The sequence below is a fragment of the Acyrthosiphon pisum genome, chromosome X, assembly GCF_005508785.2.
Source record: "Acyrthosiphon pisum isolate AL4f chromosome X, pea_aphid_22Mar2018_4r6ur, whole genome shotgun sequence".
Taxonomy (NCBI): domain Eukaryota; kingdom Metazoa; phylum Arthropoda; class Insecta; order Hemiptera; family Aphididae; genus Acyrthosiphon; species Acyrthosiphon pisum.
Window position 1 is genome coordinate 85,993,054 of NC_042493.1, and position 10,841 is coordinate 86,003,894.

Sequence of the window (10,841 nt, forward strand, 5' to 3'; positions counted from 1 at the left end):
CTATTGTACTATAAAATATCTGCAAAAAAAATAAGTTATAAATTATGAATTCGGATAAGTTATGAATGAATTGAACAATATACACAGGATATTACGCAAAGCTAAAGTTTTTTTCTTTCATGGCTTACAAAGGTTACACGAGTCGTGAAAATATTGTTACAAAAACAGTGGATCGCGAGTCAAAAAGGTTAAACACTACTAGTCAAAACCATAAATAGGATGAAAAATATTTTTATATTATTAAATGTAGAATTCATTAGGTTAATCTTTGACAACAACTTAGATACATTCCTAATTTTAATAAAAATTGATTTGGGTATTTGTTTGTAAATATCTGCGAACTAGTGTTCACAATTCACATAGGTATGCGTCTATAGCACAAATAATTATTAAGATATTATCACTGATAATTATAAATCTTTTATTTCTTACCGAAAAATGTAGGTAGGTATTATTTCTATCAATAAAAATTTCGAAAAATAAAATATAAATCCATATTCACTTACATGTTACATAGAGGCACATGTAGTTAAATATGTTATATTTGGAAATGTAGAGTAGAAAATTCTGTAACTAAGATGAAATGTTGCATTGAAAAACTAGGAATTGGTTAAGGGGGGTGTGGGGGGCAAAGCCCCCCACAAGGCTGCGTTGAATAATTTTGCACTTGGAACGCAGTTTATAAATTGTTGGATTTAGCTCCTCTACTTAATAATTCCCAATTCCAGCACTGCTCATAAGTAGTTCATATTGTAACCAACATTTTTTAATAATATATAAACACAGTTTCTTTCTTATAGATATTTTAAGTTCAAATTTGAACGAAATTAGATATTTAAACAGATTTTATAGTTATTTTACTGTACCTAATTTAAAGATATTATTCGTTGCCTCGTTGGTACTTGAAACTTTTAAAATTACCTGTATTATTATATTGTATATACTCGCAATAATTACATTTTCAAATGCAATTATTTTGGCGAAAAATAAATAAACCAACCTACTTATTAGAGTTATTACTAATGTCTAATAATAGAATAAATTACATTAATTTATTTCAACCAAAAATATCATAAAATATGCTTAGTAGTTAGTAATATTACAGGATGACAAGTGAATGTCTCCACACAGAATCGTTTTTCGTATAGGTACCTACAAATTACAATGATTTTATTTCTATATCATTGAATTCAAATTTATCCCATCGTTACAGCGACCATGACTCCTCTAGCAACTATACTGTACAGTAGCCGCAGAGTTGGTGTATTTTTTAATTTTTGAAAAAAAAAACTGTATTTTTTGTCTTAAACAAATTAAATTGTTTGAGCTTCTAACAGTTTAAAACAATGTTTTATACAGTACATTTAAAATAGCTTAATTTTAATTTAATATGTAATTTACTTATATATCAATATATACCGCGAACTACCATAATATTATGTTTCACTGTTTATTTATTACTTATTTTAAATCTTAAAAGTATTTTAAATATTTTCTGAATGGATGTTTTATGTGGACGTTATATTGTGACGTATATATTAACTATTAAGTATTATATTTTAATTAAAATTAAAATATTTGACTTATCCCCTATCTATAAAAAAAATACTCTAATTTATTGATAATTACCTCTCCAAGATTTTCTTATGTTAAACGTAAGAATCTTGTGAACGATCGTCAATGATTAAAATAGGAATTTATAATAAAAGAAATAATATGAAAATATCAAAGTACGAATAATCGACAATAATTTTCTACGGGTATATTTTCTGGTGTATTCCAACCAACAAACATTACCGACTGGCGACTTGTTACGTAAAATTAACTAGCTATTACTTGCTATAATATAAAAATAAACGTCAAACGTCTAAATTAAACAATAACTGATCAAACCGATTATTCAATTACATAGAATAGACTATACGACTCCATATTTCCATAATCAATGTTGGAAAATAATTTTATTATTATGTTCATTGTGTAGTGTATACAATTCAATTTAAGAAATGTTAACAATGTACGTTTACATGTAGGTTAGGTTAGGTTAGGTTAGGTTAGGTATTGTATAAATATATTATTTATAATACCTAAATATTAAATAATTATTAAAATTTATTAATATAATAATATAATACCAATCAGGTATGACTTGTAGTTTCACCTATGGACATGGTTAGGATATAATCAGGGCCGTATTAGCACATAGGCATTATAGGCACTGTGCCTAGGGCCTACGAACTTTTTGGGGCCTACGATAGTAAAATGTGTGACTACGATTTTTTTTGTAATATTTATGCTTTTTTTATTATTATTATAAATTAATCCGTACGATTGTACACGTTAGTACAACAAGTAAAATATCATGTATTTAAGAATGATACCCCAATTACTGTTTATAGTATATTTTTAGGAAATAATAATTATAAATAATATATCGTTTACGTAATAGAAACAATAGTTTATTATCGACTGCAGGTCGGTCGCACCGCGTATGACTGGACGGTACTCACTATATAGTCTTTGTAAATGATGGCAAAGCAATTGATGCTGCAGATCTAATGAGTGCTAGAGATAAATTATAAATTCAAATATTTTATGTTATTGAAAAAGTTGCCGAGCGGACTAAGTCGTCTGTTTCGACGCGCACCGTCGTCGGTTCTAATCTCGGTCTCGGGTGGCACTTCTCTTCGGGCAGACACCGTGTCCGGAGAGAGAGGCCACCATCCCACACCCGGGCATGACAAATACTTAAGGGTGCCCACATGAAAATTCTGCCAAACTAAAACAAACGTGTTTACAAAAACCTACAGTATCCTCCCGCACAGTTAAAAACCATCCAATGGCCTAAGTTGTCACGGGTTATTTAATAAAAAAAAATATATATACCTACTGTTATTTTTTGTTACAATTATATCTTTTGTATTGAACTTATTTGAGAAATATGCTAAATGGTATAAAATAAGTTGTTTTTTATGGTTTTTGACAATATAATATAATATATCTGTATGTAATATTTGGAGTAATTAATTGTTTTTAAGATATGTTAAAATTGTTATCATATAAAAAGTAATAAATAAAGTTTAGATTTGATTTTTATGCTGTAAATATTTTTGTTTTTAAAGGATTAACACTAAGATTTGATACTTCCTCTACCAAACAAAAGGTTTCTTAACTATTCTAACACTGGACATTACAGGGCCATATTAACGTTTATGCACCTTAATATCTAAATGTACTGTGCCTACTGCCTAGGGCCTACGATAGTTTTAATCCGGGCCTGGATATAATATCATTGTACCTATAAGAAAAACGATTCTGAGCGGAGACGGTATGTCAGTCTAGGTATAAGATATGTCTTAGATAAGTATATAATATGTTATATACTTATCTAAGGTATTAAAAAAAAAATTGACCTGTAATAAATTCCAAACTAATCATATGACAATATCCAATAGGTACTTATAACGTGTTATCCATCAAAACAAACCGGGATACTGTCATAGATAAATAATAGTATACTTTAGAAGTTTCAAGTACCCACGAATAATATATACAATCACAACAAAATAACTAAAATTGTTATTCTAGGTTTTTTAATATGTAATTTCGTCCAAATTTGAACTTAAAATGACTATCAAAATAAGCTGTGTGAATGTATTTGTTAGATTTTTTTGGTAACAGAATTAACTACTCACGTGGAATCTTGTTTTAAATTTTGAATCCTTAGATATAAAAGTTGAACATTTTATAAAATTTTAACAACAAAATAATTGATCAATTTTAAATTTGATAAATTTTGTCAAAATTCAATCTTTAAATGCTTATAAAAAAAATTTGTGCCTATGAATATTTAATAAAAAAAAACACACACACATCATTGTAAAATCTATACATTCATCGCTCCGCTTATAATCTAAAATAATTTGCACATTTTAGCTACTTCAACTACTTAAAAAATGTCGAAAATTCTCACGTCTATAGAAAGCATTGATTCAAAGCATTTAGAACATTTTATTATGTATATAGTATAGTCTAAAAATTAATTCTATATAATAAGTAGGAAAATATATAGGTATATTGTAATATTGTATATAGTAGGAATATTTTGTAACTAAAGTAGGCTAAACTTACTGTCGAACTGTAAATGTCGGTGTTAAAAATGACAAAGCATCGCGTAATAACAGTATTTCGGTTTTTTTAATGCTTGAGAACGAGATCTGTCATCCTTGGTATGTTCTTTTCTGAAAGCATCGCGTAAGCTCTTACATTTCTTTTGTAGTTCTTTAACTAAAAAAATATGAATTTTAATTAAAATTGCAAGCATAATCTTAGATTTAAAAATAAAAGTTTTTATGAATTTCTAACTCAAAATAATTTGCACATTTTCGTGATTTTTAGTTATTTTGTCAAAATTCGAACTTTAAGTGCTTATAAAAAAAATCGTGCCTATGGAATTTTTTTAATCTGACTCCAACAATATACTAGGATCCTTCTATTAAATTTTCAAGCTTTTTTAATCAACAAATAAAATTTTACCAACTAGATTCACTTTCTTATTAGAAAAGATAATTATTTTTAATTATTTAAAGAAAATCTAAAATCTTACTGTCCTAAAAAGTGATGACTAGAGATGTAAGCTTGACAATTTTCAATTGAAAATTTTTTTTTTTATTGAAAATTTATTTTTTTGTACTTTTTTAAAATTAATTCATTTTTAAGTTTAAATAAAGTTTTAGAATACTTTATAAAATAACTGTTTCATTTTTATTTATATTGCAACAATTATAACGTCAGAGTCAAACTCTTAACACTTATATTAAAAAATAAATATAATTTGGGTAAAATTGAAAAATCAATAATTGTATCAAAACGATTTTGCACTCATAATTTATACCGAAGTAAAAATACAACATTTTTAATATAAGATAAAAATGCACATTTATTATCGAGTTAAATATTATTTATTGATATAGGTATATATTTAATGATTTGTATTTTGAATTTACTATAGGTATTATGTTCATTAGAATAATACCAACATTATATTAAAATGGCTAAATGGTAATAAAAGTACCTACATAGTTTAAAATATAATTATGAAAGTTGAGTATACTACAACTATATAATATCAAAAGATTTATTTTATAAGAAATTCATATGATAAATTATAAAATGTTCAAAATTTACATCACTAGTGATGACAGACACAAAAATTAAAAATTAAAAAAAATATATATTAAAAAAAAAAAAACACATTATTGTAAAATCAATACATTTATCGCTCCGCTCAGAATCTACAATTTGTTAAGAAATTAATACTCGAGGCTGGGCAATTTATGAGTTTTATAAAAATTTTAAGTTAATGTTATTATTTTTACTAGGTACTTATCAACTGGAGCTACTTTCAATCAATTACATTTGGATTTTTTTGTTGGAAAAAGCACTATTTGTGTGATAATAAAGGAAACTTTATTGGTACTGTGGACAAAGTTACAAACCTTAGAGATGCCTGTACCAACAAATTAAATATGGTTGAATACTGCGGAAGGTTTTTATAAGTATGTAAACTTTCCAAACTGCTTAGGAGCAGTGGACGGAAAGCACATTCGTATATAATAACTCCACAACTTAGTGGAACAGACTTTTTTAATTGTAAAAAGTTCTTTTCAATCGTACTTATGGCGTTGGTTGATTCTAATTATTGTTTCCTGACAGTGGATGTAGGTGCATATGGTCGAGATGGAGATAGTTAGATAGTACCACGATTTGTTGTGATGTATAACGCGTTATAAGTAGGTACCTAATGGATATTGTGATATGATTAATTTGGAATTTATTATAGATACCTATTATTGGTCAATTTTTTTTTTAATACCATAGATAAGTATATAAGATACCTTATACCTAGACTGACATACCGTCTCCGATCAGAATCGTTTTTCTTATACAGTGATATTATATCATTGAATTCAAATTCAATACTATCCATTATACAGTGACCCACTTGTAACCTACTGTACAGTAGAGCGACATCCACTTACCCACCTTTTTTTTAATTATAAGTGTTTTGTTTGACTCTGACGTTATACTTGTTACAATGTAAATAAAAATGAAACAGTAATTTTTTAGTATTGTAGTACTGTAAACCTGTGTGGAAATACTTATGAGAACGTCACACCCGCATGTGTTATCCCAGTCTTACAAATGTACAATATTGCAAAAACTGTTTTGCGCGGGACAATTTTTCTTGCACCATATTTATTGTAGAACTACCAAATTTTTACAATACGTAAATAAGAACTTTATCTGTGCAACAGCGTTCTTTTTTTATATCACTATCCAATCATTTTTTATAAGCAAATGAAAAAAAAAAACAAAAAAACATAATGTTTAGAAGCAAATAACTTTTATTTTATTCATGTTATCCAAAATATAGGCACGCTGTTGCATAGACGATTTTCTAGCCTTTATGTTCTGCAATTTTGGAGCCACTACTGCAAACACAGAAAGATAAAAGTTGTCCCGCGCAAAACAGTTTTTGCTATGTTGTAAATTTGTAAGACGGAGACATCACATGCGGGTGTGACATCCTCTTAAAAATAACAATTTCTGAAAGGAAGCCCATTTGTTATACAATTATTTGATATTTCTGTCCTATGGGCTATGGCTCTATCAGGCTACCAGGGACGGATTGAAATTTCGGACCAGCCTGGGAAAGTACTTTTTACCGGCGCAATATTTGTTGGGAGATTGGGGGCAACTGGCAAGTGTACCATACTGAAGATTATAATTTTTTCTAGTATTATTAAAGGGTTGTCTACTGTTATTATAAAATCAACCTTTAACAATAAAATGTAATAATAAAAATAATAATAATAATCGAATAACAATAGTATTACCTACATAAATTTTACATAGGTAGTAAAATGTTAGTAATTTTATATTTTATATCATCAGTTTTACTGTATGTTACTAAAATATCAATTTTTTATTTAGCTGCTCTTTTATTCTTTTTAAACAAAAAACACCATGTAAATCATAACTCCCTAACCAAAAGTCGGATAACGTTGATATCGGTACCAATCGATACAGCGCAATACCCTCTATAAGGCCCGACTACAAAAACAGCTCGACGTGCCAAAACAAAAGTGTCCGTACAGAAACACCCCGAAAAACGGGGCCCCGGAAGACGGGGAAAAACGTCTCGTACAGTCTCGACACAAGACGTCGAATTTCATCACCGACCTACATACTCTAAGAAAACTCGAATTTCAGAAACGTGGGACGACACCTCGAGTTTTTCCAAAATAAATTTGAGGGGAGGGGGTCAAAAGTACCCCGACTATGGAGGAATTATTTAGAGGGTCTAAAGACAAAATTTTTGGTGCTAAAACGGGGTACTTAAGTTGAAACCGGACCGAGATATACTTAAATAAAAAAAAGGGGGGGTAAATTTCGGTATGTTATACACGTGGCCGCCCACAACCCATATAGCCGTTTACAAAATACAGCTACGACAATCCGCGACTGCGCAAACGGACGTATGTATGCGTTCGCGTTCGTACGTTCGGCGAATAATAATGTAAGATAAAACTATAAAAAAAATAAAAATAAAAAAGTGTTAGTTTTAAAGGAAGGCAGAACTCAAAGAGAATAAAGATCCTCGAGTTTGTAATGTAAAATTGTATTTAAATATATCGTTATTTGTTTGCACATAATATGTAGGTAGTATATGTATTTGTTTTGTTTTTAATATTAAACGAAAATACACAATATTTGGATCAAACCCTCAAAAATCGTTTATAGTGTTTATAAATGTGTACTTATTAAGTGTATAATATGTTGTGCTTTGTTTTTAATTAGAATGAATTAAAATTGTTAGTTTATTATTAAATTTATAAGAAAGACAACGAGCGGTGGGATTTAACCCCTTACATTCCCAATATTTAAGTATGGGTACTTACCTATATTTATTCTGGCTATACTACTATAAAGAAATTGTATTATATAATTCCTATTAAAGTGAGTTGCTTATAGGTACTTTAAAAGGTACTCAAGTACCTATGAATACAAGCCCGGATTAAGGGGGGGGCCAGGGGGCCATGGCCCCCGGGCCTTGAAAGTTAGAATTTATTTAGGGGCCTCTAATTTGTCCATTAGTTTTTTTGTTATAGGCTATGTAACACTAAATAAATCACTTAAAAAAAAATCGATTATTATTTAGCAAGGAAAAAAGCTTGTAAATTATAATTTATAAATTAAGTGATACATAAATACATTATTCATTATTTATTGCTATGTGCCTATATACCTAATATGTTTTAATGAGGCACTTGTACGAAAAAAAAAATATTAAATAATATACAATGTGTTCCAGGGTGAAGTGATCGGCCAACGTCATATGAAAGTATACCAAAAATGACGAAGAAATGCCCTTTAAAGATTGAATCTAACTTTTGTTTTTTTAGTTATGAGTAATTAACTTCTTTTTATCAAAACCATGCGTATCACTCATTTTTTTATGTATCTTCAAAACTTTTCAACATTTTGACGTAATTTTATTTTTATTTTAAAGCTATTTAATTGTCCTATCAACTGACATACGCAATTGAACCAGCAATGTGCTAATTGTTTTTATTAAATTTAAAAAAAGATAAAAAAGTTGGCAAAAATTAGTATTTTTAAAAGGAAATTGTACATTATTCCAAATAATTTATTATTAACTATGAGTTTTTGTTTTTCGTATAATGACCACTAAAATTTACCGAATAGTATAAAATTAAACGAGTGACGACCAATTAACCTACTCAATCCTGGGAAAACTAAGATTGTGACGATTAACAGGAATATATTATGAAAACCAAACTTTCAAGGTATTCTAGGTATATTAATGTGTTATTCAGTATAATTCAGCAGAATAATACAAAAAACAAATAACCCATACCAAGTAATAAATTATTTGGAATAATACACGATTTCCTTTAAAAAATGATAATTTTTACCAACTTTTTTATACTCTTTGAACTTAATAAAAATAATTTGTGCTACAAATTTCTAGTTCAATTGCGTATTTAGAAGTGTTGATAGGACAATTAAATAGCTTTAAAATAAAAAAAAATACATAAAAATGTTAAATACTTTTGAAAATACATAAACAAATGTGTGATATGCATGATTTTGATAAAAAAAGTTTGCCCCTAACTTAAAAAATAAAAAAGTTAGACCCAATCTTTAAAGGCTATTTCTTTATCATTTTTGGTATACTTTTATATTGCCGCCTTCTTAATCTTTTTCTTTTTCGAATACCTACACCTTCAGGATCTAAATCATTCAATAAATATCTAACCGTTTCTTGCTTAACAGTAAAACCATTCTGAATGCACTTTAAATGCATCCATTTGTAGCCATGGAGTTGAGATTACGAGTTGTTCAATCCGTTATTACGAATTGTTCAATCCGTAATTACGAGTTGTCAATCCGTTATTACGAGTTGTTCAATCCGTTATTACGAATTGTTCAATCCGTAATTACGAGTTGTCAATCCGTTATTACGAGTTGTCGAATCCGTTATTACGAGTTATAATCTATAATAATGACTTGTGATAATCCATAATAATGAGATAAAAAAAACATATGGTTGGCCCTTCAACGCTTCCGTAATTATATGAGACATTTTATTCATTATTTTTGGCAACCCCCATAGCCTATCAACTCTCGTGTTGAAAACCACTGCACTATAGACTTCAGTGATGTACTAACGGGTGGTGTGTGTGTGTGGGGGGGGGGGGGTCAGGAAGAATTAATTTCTCATGAGATGAATTTTTACGTCAATAATAACGAAAACTAAAATATATTAATTCAGATTTATGTATGCCATTGTTAGACAGTGACCAAATAAATTTTGTATAACTAAGAAATATTTAATAATTTAAAAGTCAGATTCGACTTATAAAAAAAATCGGACTACCTATAATAAGAGATTGTGGTTTTACAATTAAAATTTTTAATAAACTTGGAGGGAAAGGACTGGATTACTTGAAGCTATTTTCATCATCACTACGACACTACCTCTCGGTAATATTATAAGCATTTGTTTTTTTTAAATTTGGTGATATCTATTTTCGATAGTCAAATAGTAAGATATATAATGGTATAATCCACATGGGCACCCGCAGGGGCATGTCGGGAAGGGTTATGCCCCCCAGCTATTTTAAGTTATATGAATTGTTTTATCACTTGTAAAAAAAATAGCATATATTACCATAATCGAAAATAGGGGGGGGGGCTTTAGGGGATAATCCCGCTCACCCCCAGCCACCAAACATTTCCTAAATGTTGTTTTTAAATTATTCAATATTATTTAAGTAGGGTTTTAGCCCTCTCCCCAAATCTCAAACGTTATTTGGCCTATGCCTACTACGTATATTTAAAAAACAACCCTGTACCTAATTCAGACACGTACCCAAAAAAAATCAGGGGGGGGTCATAGTAGTCTTTATTTTGTAGTTATCGATGATTGATATAAATAAATTACATAACTATTAATTTTCCGGGGGAGGGGTGTATTGACCCCTCCCCGCCGCTATATACGTGCCTGACCTAACTACATTATAGACAATTTAATTAATTTAACTCGACCTATTACGTGCACAGTTCAGAATTAATGACTAATGTGTACGACTGTGAGGTGCTAAGATGATCTGCTAACTAAGAACCTATTAAGGGGATTCGATACCGTGATTATCTGTTTTCGTCTAACACGCGCGTGACATAGTATTTTAGACGTGTTTTTTGCCAAACATACCAATTGATCATAATGAAGTGATAAGAATTCTAAAAAC